This window comes from Carassius gibelio, chromosome B3 (genome assembly GCF_023724105.1).
Source record: "Carassius gibelio isolate Cgi1373 ecotype wild population from Czech Republic chromosome B3, carGib1.2-hapl.c, whole genome shotgun sequence".
NCBI classification, from domain to species: Eukaryota; Metazoa; Chordata; class Actinopteri; order Cypriniformes; family Cyprinidae; genus Carassius; species Carassius gibelio.
The window spans coordinates 28000518-28012503 of record NC_068398.1 but is presented as its reverse complement, the minus strand read 5'-3'; the positions used below and the strand labels follow the sequence as shown (position 1 = coordinate 28012503).

Genomic DNA, 11986 nt, shown 5'->3' with positions numbered 1-11986 from the left:
ATATGGAAGAGTGAAGAGAGCAGCCCACTTTTTTTTATCAACCATTCAGTTTTTCTAGAGGACTGTCTTCAGCTAATGTGTGTCTGCTTTATTTGAATCATATTACTCAGAAGTGATGTGTACGAATTCAATTAGTGAAAAATATCAAAACATTGACCAACATGACTAAGTCTGGCATAAGTCTGTGAAAACGGCAAAAAAATTGCACACAGCACCTTTAAGAAAATGTTACTAGTGAAACAGGCACACGCATCCTCTCTCGCCCACCACTTTCTCCCCACGCATCACACTCCTCCACAGCCTACCGAGAGGGGCGCCCTCTTCCCTAAAACCAGTTTAGTTCCTGTTCAAAAATACATGTAGAAAAAAGAAAAAAAGAAAACTCCCGGTAAACTGCAGCCATTCTATGTAGCAACCTCAGACACTCGAAAGACATACTCATTATTAACAGCTGTCTCCAGCTCGGCATCTTTGAGACCCACGAGACCCGCTCTGTGGGTTGTAATCTGTCGTGTCGCGCGCTATTTTTAGAACCCTCAGCCGTGGTCACGTGACCTTCGAGCGCACGTCATTAATGTTGTTGTTGGTGGAGAAGCTGCAAATATGGAGGAAAGAGAGTTGAGGCAGGAAAAATTGTACTTTTCATGAACAGAGGAGGAAAATAGCTTTGCAAAAGTGATAAAGTGGCAAACAGGCGCTGAAATAAAACGGACCGTGACGACGCGTCGGAACGACAACAAGTATCAGGTAAAGTAGAAAGAAACACTGATATCGTCTGATAGTGATGGTAAATGTTCTGTCTTTCCCCTTCTGGGCTTGACACCCACCGACAGCCAGTGGTCTCACCCGCAGGGAAACACGGTAGGTTGACAGCGGAATGGTTTTGTAGCGCATTTAGACAGCTTTACACCTCTTGCACACTGGCGTTTTCGCAGCCTGGATAGACAAACATCAAGAGTTTGTCAGATTTAGTCCGAGTTCCTGGCGTTAGTGCAAAACTATCGCCATTTCTTTCCCCGTGGGAATCGCCTGACGGTATGAGTTCTATGTTTTCATGACCATCAGCCTCCCGGTATCTTATCTGAGTGTTCTGGACAGTCATTTGAAGGTTGATCGGGTTGAACTCCAGTCTAGCGCAGATGTTGTGTTTCTGGAGCTGGAAAAGAAGCGATTGGATCATATTCATTATGATCTTCTTTCATTGCGCAACTATAAATGAAAATAATCAGAATATCGCGCGAGTGAGATTGTCATTTGGTTTTACAGCCAGGCCATGGTCACTTCCAGTGCACAGAAAATAAATGAAAGATTCATTTATATTTTTGTGTGTGTCTTGGTTGCAGCATACCTTCTAGATCATGATTGTAGGTAAAATGCTAAAATCTTTCTTTGACAAACTTTAACGCAAAGTATATATATATATATATATATATATATTTTTTTTTTATCAGAGAGAACATTATGTACTTTAGTATAAAAGGGTTATTATGTACTTTGGTATAATAGGTTGTTTTATTAAAATTACTCTATCTATCTATCTATCTATCTGGATGCAGTAACGTTAGTATATTTAAGCATTTTTTCTTCTCTTGTCTAGTAGGTTGACTGAGGACTTGGAGCAATCAAATCATTTCTCCGTTTTTTTCCTCCTGATTAACTCACCACATTGAGTCATGACTTCAGCAGTCCCAGGAATAGTCTGGTGTATCACTCATGCACTGAGATTGACATTTTTCTCTCGGCTGAAGCAGGATGTGGCTCATTCGTCAAGATTTGTGTGAATAGAAGGCGATGCTATTGGAGCATTATTATGTTGTGACTGTGAGTTCAGATGGGTGTAACAAATAACACTTCATTGTAGGTTAGTATTGCCAGGTCAGGTTCAATTATGTAACAGTTATTGTGCTAGTTGAACGGCATCATCAAATACCTTTGGTGGCACTTTATTTTAGTGCGTCTATATTCAGAGGATCTCAAGTAGTGACATGCATTTAGAACATTATTGACTTAATGGGTGGTTTAGAAAAACCATTAAAGTAGCGTAAAAACCTGTGTTTGCTCTAGGATGTGAGAGGGGTCAGCTGATGGTGGAAATGGCAATGCTCAAGGATACAAGCGCAATCTGCCTTAGTCACGTTTACTAGTGAGTTGACGCCATTCGTTATTTCCAGGAAACTACACCCTCTCTTCACTGCTTCTGGATCTGTGGAGGACCACCATCTGTTGTTGACAAAAAAAAAAAGTGTTCCTTAAAAAATCTGGTTTTAGCATTGGCGACGCAATAGGTCTAGGGATTGATTGGTACACTGATGGGCCTGTTTAGATTCAGAAAATTACGAAATGGTTATATCCTCAGGATTGAGTTGTTGTGCAAATCAGCTGGATTTCATATTTGACTCTTGGAATGTGCTTCTTTAATGTGGATGTAAACCTAAGCTGTGGATATTCGAGGAATAGTTCACCCAAAAATGAAAATTCGTTTCTACATCTGACGGCATCCATTCTGAGGATTTCAGCTATACATCACTTGCTCAACAGTGGATCCTCTGCAGTGAATGGGTGCCGTCACAATGAGACTTCAAACAGCTGATAAAAACCTCACAAAAATCCACCAGCTGTATATCTGTAAAATCTGTTGCTTTTAGGCTAAAATACAATTTCTTATTGATTATAATGCTTCATCCAAAACAGATATGTTAGTGGATTTTGATGTGAGAGATGGGGATTGACTTTTTCACTGGAGGAAGAGTTATTTTGGATTGTGGACTCATATTTTGGCCAGAATCTATTTAAGGAATTTTTTTTTTTTTTTTACAAACAAGACACCTTTCACTTCTGAAGATGTTAACTGATGGACTGGAGTGGCGTGGATTGGTTGTGGATTTCTGTGAGGTTTTTATCAGCTGTTTGAACTCTCATTCTGACGGCACCCATTCACTGCAGAGGATCCACTGTCGTGCAAGTGATGTAATGCTGAATCCCTCAGAATCTCTTCAGATGTAGAAACAACCCAATCTATATCTTACATGGCCTGAGGATCAATGCATTTTAAGCAAATTTTCACTGTGAGGAGAGCAGAAATGGAGAACAGAGTGGTTTCTGAAGTAAAGAATGTCCTTGTATTGTCTTAATCACATCACCTTTGCTTTGATAGTACAGATTAAAGCTAATGTGGATCGGATTAGATAAGAAGCAACTAAAGCAGACCTAATTTCCCCAAATCTGTTTAGATGAGAACCGAACTCCTCTATATCTTGGATGGTCTGAGGGCGAGTAAAATTGCGGATCGGATTAGATAGAAGCAAGAAAATTCACAATGTCCCGACCAACTAATGTGATTAGGCAGTCGATAAATATTTGCCCTAGGTGACCCGCAGTTGCATTAAGAAGTTGCACAACTGTGATATGTTGGAAGTTTGATTCGGTTGCGTTTGCTCTCATCTTAAAGTATGCACAGTTTTGTCATATTTTGTCTGTTTGTTCTGTGGTTTGTTCTGATTGGCTCACTCTGGTCTGACAGGCACTTGGACTTTGATCCTCTCTTCCAGAGAAGCTGAGTTACACATTGCTTGAAGTAAATGTAAGGGAATTGTACTTTATTATGGCATAGATACTCACAAGTGCTTTTTGTTTTCAGAACGGCTAAATAAAAGGCAGCTGAAACATTTTAAAATGCATTTTTGCACTGGACTTCAGTAGTTCTTTCAGGTGTGTGTGTGTGTGTGTATATATGGTAAAAACTTGTTCCACATCTTTGGTTGTCTTGTTCCTCACCTACACGTCCACATTCACACCCTCATCTTTATGATGTGGTTTGTCAGAATGGAATGCAGAATGCTGGTCTGTTTGGCGTTCTACATGAAGGGCAAGGTGAGTCCTATAATGAATAGTCTCTGGGTGTAGGATGATGGAGAAAAGATCCGAAGCTCTGCACCACCCACAGCCACACCAGCTCCTTCAGCCGCTTAACTCTAACCCCTCTGGGCCAGGAGGTGAGTGTGGAAATCCGAAACATTTTGATGTGTCGATAACAGATCTTGCCGTGGTTATGCCACACGGATGACCTGTACCCTCTTTCCTGATCCTGGCCGCCTCGAGGTGTCCAACAGCTCCCTGTCAGGATTTCAGCAGGCTGTTGAGTGTTTAAACTCTTATGGTAAGGGCTAAATTTGAAGCCAGATTGAGTGGTGGGAAATCCACTCTGCCATGATTGGTGATTTTTGTAATCGCTCTGGACATTACAAGCTCAGAAACAGTTGCGAGTGCTCAATGTATAGTCTAGTGACTGAGTAATCAAGGTGTGTTTCAGATGGTGTGTGTGTTCCAGTGCCTGGAAGAGTTTGTGTAATGAGCTTGCGAGCATGGCATGGATCAAACAGACAGGAAGCAGACAGTGATGTAGCCGTGCCTCCTGCAGACTCTGCACTGAAGGAAAACCCATTGCATTTGTGTTGAAAAACAAGACAAGAACAGTCATTGTGCTTTGGATTTATAGGAGAGTTTCAGTTCTCAGGCAACTAAGCTTATATTTAATATGGACAATGTTTATTTTGTTTGATTTCATTTGATTCATTGATCTAAAATATTTAAAATATCCTTTCAAAATTTCAAATTTTTTATTTATTTAGCAAGGGCACATTTAAATGAATAAAATGTCTCTGCATTATTAAAAAACCATTCTATTTCTTGTAAATGCTGTTTTGAACTTTCTATTAAAAAATCTTGAAGTAACTGTATCATAGTTTCCACAAAAATATTAAGCTGCACAAATGTTTTCAACATTGATACACAGGCAACAAATCAGTATAGAAATTCTAGTAATGTTTCACAGTAATTATTGGGTACTTACCAGCCATTTTTCTTCTTCTTTGCATCCAGTTTCTGTAGTTTGCATCCAACCTAGACTATAGCAATATTAAGTATATTTATAAAACTCATTTAAGGTCTTAAGGATGCACTATTATGTTTAGCTTATTTTATGGACACGTTTCTTGGGGGGGGGGGGGGGGGGGGGCATTCTTGCACTTAAAAAAAAAAGTAGATAGAACAACAGAACATCTAAGGTCACAGGTTATTTAAAAAAACACAACTGAATAAGTAGGCTTGTAGATTCTGTTATGCTCTTTGACAGTGTCTTGAATTTGTTTTGGGGGTGAACTAGAGCATGCTTTCATCCTTGGTGGTTCGAAAAATGCATAATTACATAATTTACATTATTACAATACCTTTCTCCCATCCTGGCACAAACGGCTCGATTACTTCCGGGTTTGATGAAAGCCCGCTTTCCGAAAAACGAAATGTTGTGATTGGTTAGCTGTCCCAGTGCGTCGTGATTGGCGAACAGCTTAGACAGTGTTTCAGTTACTGCCCTGCCGCTTGCCAAAGCAGCGAGTTCCTCTGTCTGCTCTGGTATTGTTAAGGATGGCATCAATATTACCATTTCAATTTGAGCCGGATTAAGACCCAGAGAATATTGAACACGAGGGTTGTGCAGAACCTTTGCACGCAAAGTTAACACAAGACATATTACAGTGGTAACGTTATTGTTGTTGGTTTTTGTTTTGGCTAAATCACCTTTTAGATACTGTAGGATGTCAATAACCACTTAAAAATAACTGCATTTACTATTTACAGATAAATGCATCTGTATTATTTTTTGTTATTTAATTCTGTCGTAACATGAATTGCAGTAAAACTGTTATACAGTTGAAGTTATTTATACCATAGTCCAGTGTTTCCCAGGCGGCATTTTTAATAATATTCTAATGGGCCGATGTAGTCCAAACGAGCCATTCATTGTAGTTCTTGAATAGGGATTTTTTTTTAAAAGAAATATCTCCCTTTGGAGTGGACTTTGAGATTTTGTTTTTTATGCCCAAACAAAATTCAAAAAGTGAAACCGCATAATAGGACCCCTTTAAATTTAGAGGATGACTGAATTCTGTCATTAATTCCTCACCCTCATGTCGATCCAAACCCGTAAGACCTTTGATCATCTTCAGTAATTTGTGTATATGAACAAAGGTCTTATGGGTTTGGAACGACACGAGGGTGAGTAATTAATGACAATTTTAGTTTTTGAGTGAACTAACCCTTCAACACACATACACACACAGTTCAGCCTCCCTCCAGACCTCTGTGTATGCAGTCATATCTTTTGTGTGTATTTGTCTGTGAGTGGTGCTGTTGGATTCTCTGATGTCTGGTTTGAACTTCACAGTAATTCTTAGTAATGCTCTGGATTGTGTAGTGTTGCTCAACAGAGCTCGGTTCAAGTCTGAATATCGTTCTTTGTCAAAATGTCGTGAAGTATTGAGTGGGGAATAGTGGTCTTTTGGCAAACTGTGTCACCCAGCTTATTTTAGACATTTATACTGGTCTATATTTCAGCAGGTTATTGAAAGGAACAGACAGAATTTCCCAACAGACATCTGGCAGTTTTCTGGGTTTTTATTTGTTATGGGTCTCTTATTCAAGGTTTTTGCTTGAATTTACTGTGAGATGGCTACGGGTTATCACGAGCATTATTGCCAGTTTTGGGGGACATAAAGCCAGACTCATTTTGAGAAATCCACTCTCCTCTCCACAAGATGCATTGATGCATTTGAGTGGTGATTTTTGTGATTGCTCTGGACATTACAGGTTCAAAAATAACTGAATAAAGTGCCATGTAAGTGGTGAGTAATAGTGACTACATCAAAGGTGTGTTTCAGAGATTTTGCTTGAAATAGCTGTTAGTAGGCTATACCATGACCCTTAATGGCACAATAGTGGTAACTACATTATGATACGATACATTGCAATGAATCACAACATTAATCTCCATTATTAATCCTTTTGATCTTTTATTAAAAAAAATCACATAAATGTATCCTTTCATTGGATAATAAAAATTTAAAATGGGGGAAATATCATTATGAAATAAAGGTTTTTCTCAAATACTCGATGGACACAATTATTGGCACCCATAAAATATCTCTGAAGTATATTCCCATTCATATTCACAATTTTGAGCACTCCAGTATGATTATAAACATGACATTATCCAGCCATTGCTTCCTGTTTCTCAGAAATATAAAGTGGAGGGACAACAAAGCCCAAATGCCCTTAATCATCCATCACAATCAGAAAAACCAAAGAATATATTTCTGATGTGCAGCAAAAGATGATTGAGCTTCACAAACTGGTGAAGTGGCTTTAAGAAAAGAGCTAGAGCAGTGACAATTCCCATTTCCACCATCAGGACAATAATTAAGAATTTCCAATCAACAGAAAATGATATGAATCTGCCTGGAAGAGGTCGTGTGTCTATATCGTCCTAATGCGTGGTGAGGAGGTCAGTTTGAGTGGCTAAAGACTCTCCAAGGATCACAGCTGGAGAATTGCAGAAAATAGTTGAGTCTCTGGTTCAGAAAACCTTTAAAAAATTTGTCAAACAGCACCTACATCAACACATGTTGTTTGGGAGGGATACAAGAAAAATTATCCTAGCTCATCCAAAAACAAACTAAAGCATATTCAGTTATCAGACACGACTGGAACTTCAAATGGGACTGGCTTCTATGATCAGATGAAACTAAAAAATGAGCTTTTTAGCAGTAAACACTCAAGATGGGTTTGGTGAACACAGAGATGTGTACAATGAAATATACAGCTGTATTTTTGATGTCTTGGGCCTATATTTCTGCTGGAGGTCCTGGACATCTTGTTTAGATACATGGTATCATGGTTTCTATCAAATACCAACAGATAAAAAATCAGTAAGTGACTGACTCTGTTAGAAGTCTTATAATGGGCCATGTTTGGATCTTCCAACCGTACAATAATTCAAACACAAACCTCAAAAACAACACAGAAATGAGTCACTGAGCACAAAACCAAGCTTCTGCAATAGCCATTCCAGTCCTCTGACCTGAACCCTACAGAACATGAGAGGAGTGAACTGAAGAGGAGAAGCTGGGAATCTGAATGAAGGAATTGTCTCTGATCTCTTGTCAGGTGTTCTCTAACCTCATCAGGCATTATAGGAGAAAATTTAGACCTGTTAAACTGACAAATGGAGGTTTCAAAAAGTATTGAATAATAGGGTGCCGTTAATTGTGGCCAGTGTGCATTAGAGAAAAAAACATTTATTTCATAGTGATGTCCCCCCCCCCCCATTTAAAATTCTTTATAGGATATAGGATACATTTTTTGTGAATTTTTTTAATATAAGATCAAAAGGATTAACAATGCAGATGAATTTTCACAGCCTTTCTTGATCATATTTACCAAGGGTGCTGATATTTTTGGCCATGACTGTGCGTCTATATATATATATATATATATATATATGTATATGTATATGTATATGTTTATCTCACTTAAATTTTATTGTTGCAGTGCAAAATGGGATTGTCAAGCAGACAAACTGACCTGTCATAACTGGCTTTTTTGGTATTATTGTCTAGTCTTGTCAACCTTAATTAAATGTAAACAGGTATGGACTGCTGTTCTACTACAGGTATTTTGAACAATGCAGCTTGAACTTTGAGACCCTTCAGCAATTGGGGCATTTGAAAGTAAATTACTGTTCATTTTAAAATAAATAAAGCATAGTCATTTCAATTAAACATAACATGTATTCTTAAAGTAAACAATGTGCTACAACAAGTATACTTGGTGTTCTCTTAGAGTAGTTCCAAGCCAATTTAATCACTGTTCTATATTAATACGCTGCTTTAATTGATGCGCGCGCACACACACCACTCACACATAAACAGCGTGAGAGGCAGAGAGGTCAGAGATTGCAGATACCACTGCGTACACACAAAAATTTATTTTCAGTGCTGCCCCGCAACCTTTAATAACAATCAAATAACATTGATAATAGATCGCAACATTATCTTCCCCTTTTGAAATGGGCAGAAAGCTAGAAAATAACCATATTTTTACCCTTCTGGTTAGCCTAAATATTGCGCTGCTAACATCATATACAGCTTTAAAAGTTGTCAATGCTGCCGGATGACCATGGAATAAGCGGGTTAATCAACGGCTTGCTGTGCATTTAAAGGGCTCCACCCCAAAATTAAAATTTGATCATTAATCACTTACCACCATGTCGTTCCAAAACCGTAAGAGCTTTGTTCTTCTTCATAACATAATTTAAGATATTTTGGATGTGAACTGGGAGGCTTGAGACTGCCAAGTAAAATCCACTATCAAGGTCCAGAAAAGTATGAAAGACGAAAGACATCATCAGAATAGTCCATCTGCCATCAGTGATTCAAACGTAAGGTTATGAAGTGACAGAAATACTTTTTGTACACACACACACACACACACACACAAAAAGGCAGCAATTCGTCTCCTGTGTGTCTCTCTGCATCTCATTTTGGAGAATATCTGCTGATTGCAAACTGTGTACACTATTCTTTGTCAGCCACGACTCAAGGATACGTTTTCTACATGTATTTAAGATTTGATTTGAACGAAAATCAGAAAAAGTTAAATACACAACACAATTTGTGCATCCGTGTGGTGCGGATAACACAGAAGAGTGTAAGCTGCTTGCGGACAATATGGGGGTAAGTGATTAATGACAAAAGTTTCATTTTGGGATGGTTACCCTTTAATGCATTGCAAGCGTACCACGATACAGGACTGCACTGAATTTCACATCAGCAGAATTTAGTAAAAAAATCTGTTTATTAAACTCTAGGGCCATTGCTAACTATTGACAGATCAGGCAGAGGCAAGGGCCTCCATAACTTAGGGCCATAGGAATTTCGTAAAAATTATACATTTTTTTTCCATTTGTAATTTTTCTGGATTCTGTTTTTTTTCCATTTTTAATTTTCTTTACTCCTTTTTAATAGTTAAATAACATTTTATTAATCAAAAAGCATTTCAAATAGGGCTGCATGATATATCGCACGCAATATTTAGTGCACATCTTGTCAGTAAAGCCGATTCTGTAATCAGTGGTAAATCTCCATCACCTGTGCGATTTCACATGAAGCAGCATTAACTACACAGAGCCGTTGTTCATGGACAAGCTGCACAAAAAAGTGATCATATTTTGCACATTTTGCGCAGCTTGTCAGTGAACAATGGCTTTGTGTAAATAATGCCGCTATGTGAAATCGCACAGGTGATGGAGATTTACCGCTGATTACAAACCACCTTTACTGACAAGATGCGCATTAAATAATGCGTGCGATTTATCGTGCAGACCTAATTTCTAATTAATCACCATAAACATCATGACACTTATACATTTTCACATCAGTTTATTAAAATTTTAAAAACAATTACATGTTTTGGGCCCTATGAAATATTTTATTTCTTCTCACCATATTTTTTATTGTTTCCAAATTCTGTGTTTTGGCATGCATGAAAAATAATTTATTTTCTTAAATTTTTTTTTCTTAAAGAAGCCTTATTTTGCACTTTTATTTTGATGGTTTTTATTTGATTGTTATATGACACCAGCTTTACTCCGATCAAACGGTCAAATGCTCATGAAATGACTCTCAGTTCTGGAGATGTTGTTCATGTGTTTGCCACACAGACATTCAGCAACACCAATACAATTTAGAACTGCCCTGCAATTTTATCAATAAAGTAGCTTAATTGCTCGTGAGCTACATTGTCTTTCTCAACAAGGCGCTGGTAACATAATTGTTTCTAAAGGAATTAAAGCCAAAGCTTCACTGTTTATAGAAAAACACGGCAAAATGGTGGTAATTAATACATACACAGCCTCTCTCTCTCTCTCTCTCTCTCTCTCTCTGTGTTTCTGTTTCGTGTAAATGAACACTCTCTCTCTCATATAAATGAACACTTGATGAATCACACTTTTCTGAGAACAGAATATTGAAGTGGAGATCGCCAAACTGCAAGCTTGCCGGTATTATCAGAAAGCAAGTGCGTTTATTCACAGTAAAGAGAGAGCGCGTGCACATGGTTGCCAGGTTGATAAAGATAAGTAGCACACTTAGAAGATATTTACGTAGGCTACTGCGCAAGTGGGAAGCTCTGTTTCTGTTACATCTCTTTATATCTGGCAACCCCGGTTATGTTCCTCTGCGTACAGATTAAACCTTGTTTTAGCCTGTATATAATGCTTTATTCATTATTTTTCACTGTTCTACTCTATTTGAAACTGTGTTCTTGTATTTAAATTAAGCACAGTCCACTGCTGAACATGTGCCACAATATCGTATCAAATCTCTTTGGTGAGACATCGATGTATCAAACACAACACAACTATATATATATTTTATTTCATGAAAAAGATCTTTATTTTTTGTAATTTAATAAAAAAAAAAAAAAAAAGAAGACTTTCTTGTATTCTAGGTTCATTGCACACAAACTGAAGTATTTCAAGAGTTTTTTTTGTTTAAATTCCGATGGTTACGACTATGAAATAAAGAAAAAGATTTCTGGCTCCTCCCAAGAGGAAAAATCTTATTTCGAGAAAACAGTCTTTTTCTGCAATAAAAATAAGCACGCAAAAGTCTATATTGCATGTTTTCTTGTCACAAGTCTAAAAAAACAAAATGTTATGAAAAGCCAAATAACCCAAAATATCAAATGTGTCCAGTGCGTGAAAAAACTATGCTTTTATTTGTAGTTTCGTACCTTAATAGAACGTTAATATTCATATTTTCCAAATAATTTTTACACATTTACGTATGCACTGTATGTACAGTATTATGGGCCTTAATAGATGCAAATAGCTTTTTTTTAATGCAAAGACAATTTGTGGATGAGCCACACAGGATCCTGGAGCACAGCAGGCAGAGCCTGAAGAGGTCTGATGGAGGACACCACCACTCTCTTGGGCAGGTGCCATACCTGACATGCTGCATGCTAATGACCAATTTCAGCTTTCCGTTTGACCGCTCTGCAGCAGCAAGGACTCTGTAACCTTACCTGACTATGTGCACCTGCTACTAAAGGTGTAAATATTATAGATCTTATACAGCATGTTGTAGTATGT

At 37.9% G+C, this 11986-nt stretch overlaps 1 protein-coding gene across 4 annotated transcripts in view; it reads left to right on the top strand.

The window, feature by feature from the left end:
- Positions 1 to 447: 447 nt before the first annotated feature.
- Positions 448 to 11986, top strand: part of LOC127952374 (histone deacetylase 5) — a 75372-nt gene continuing 63833 nt past the window's right edge. For 2 of the 4 annotated variants that reach the window (XM_052550776.1, XM_052550774.1), the window contains exon 1: positions 450 to 747. The gene's annotated coding sequence lies outside the window, so the exon portion shown is untranslated. Of the gene's footprint in view, positions 748 to 11986 lie in introns of all 4 variants that reach the window. The other 2 variants (XM_052550772.1, XM_052550775.1) reach the window with 2 other exon arrangements.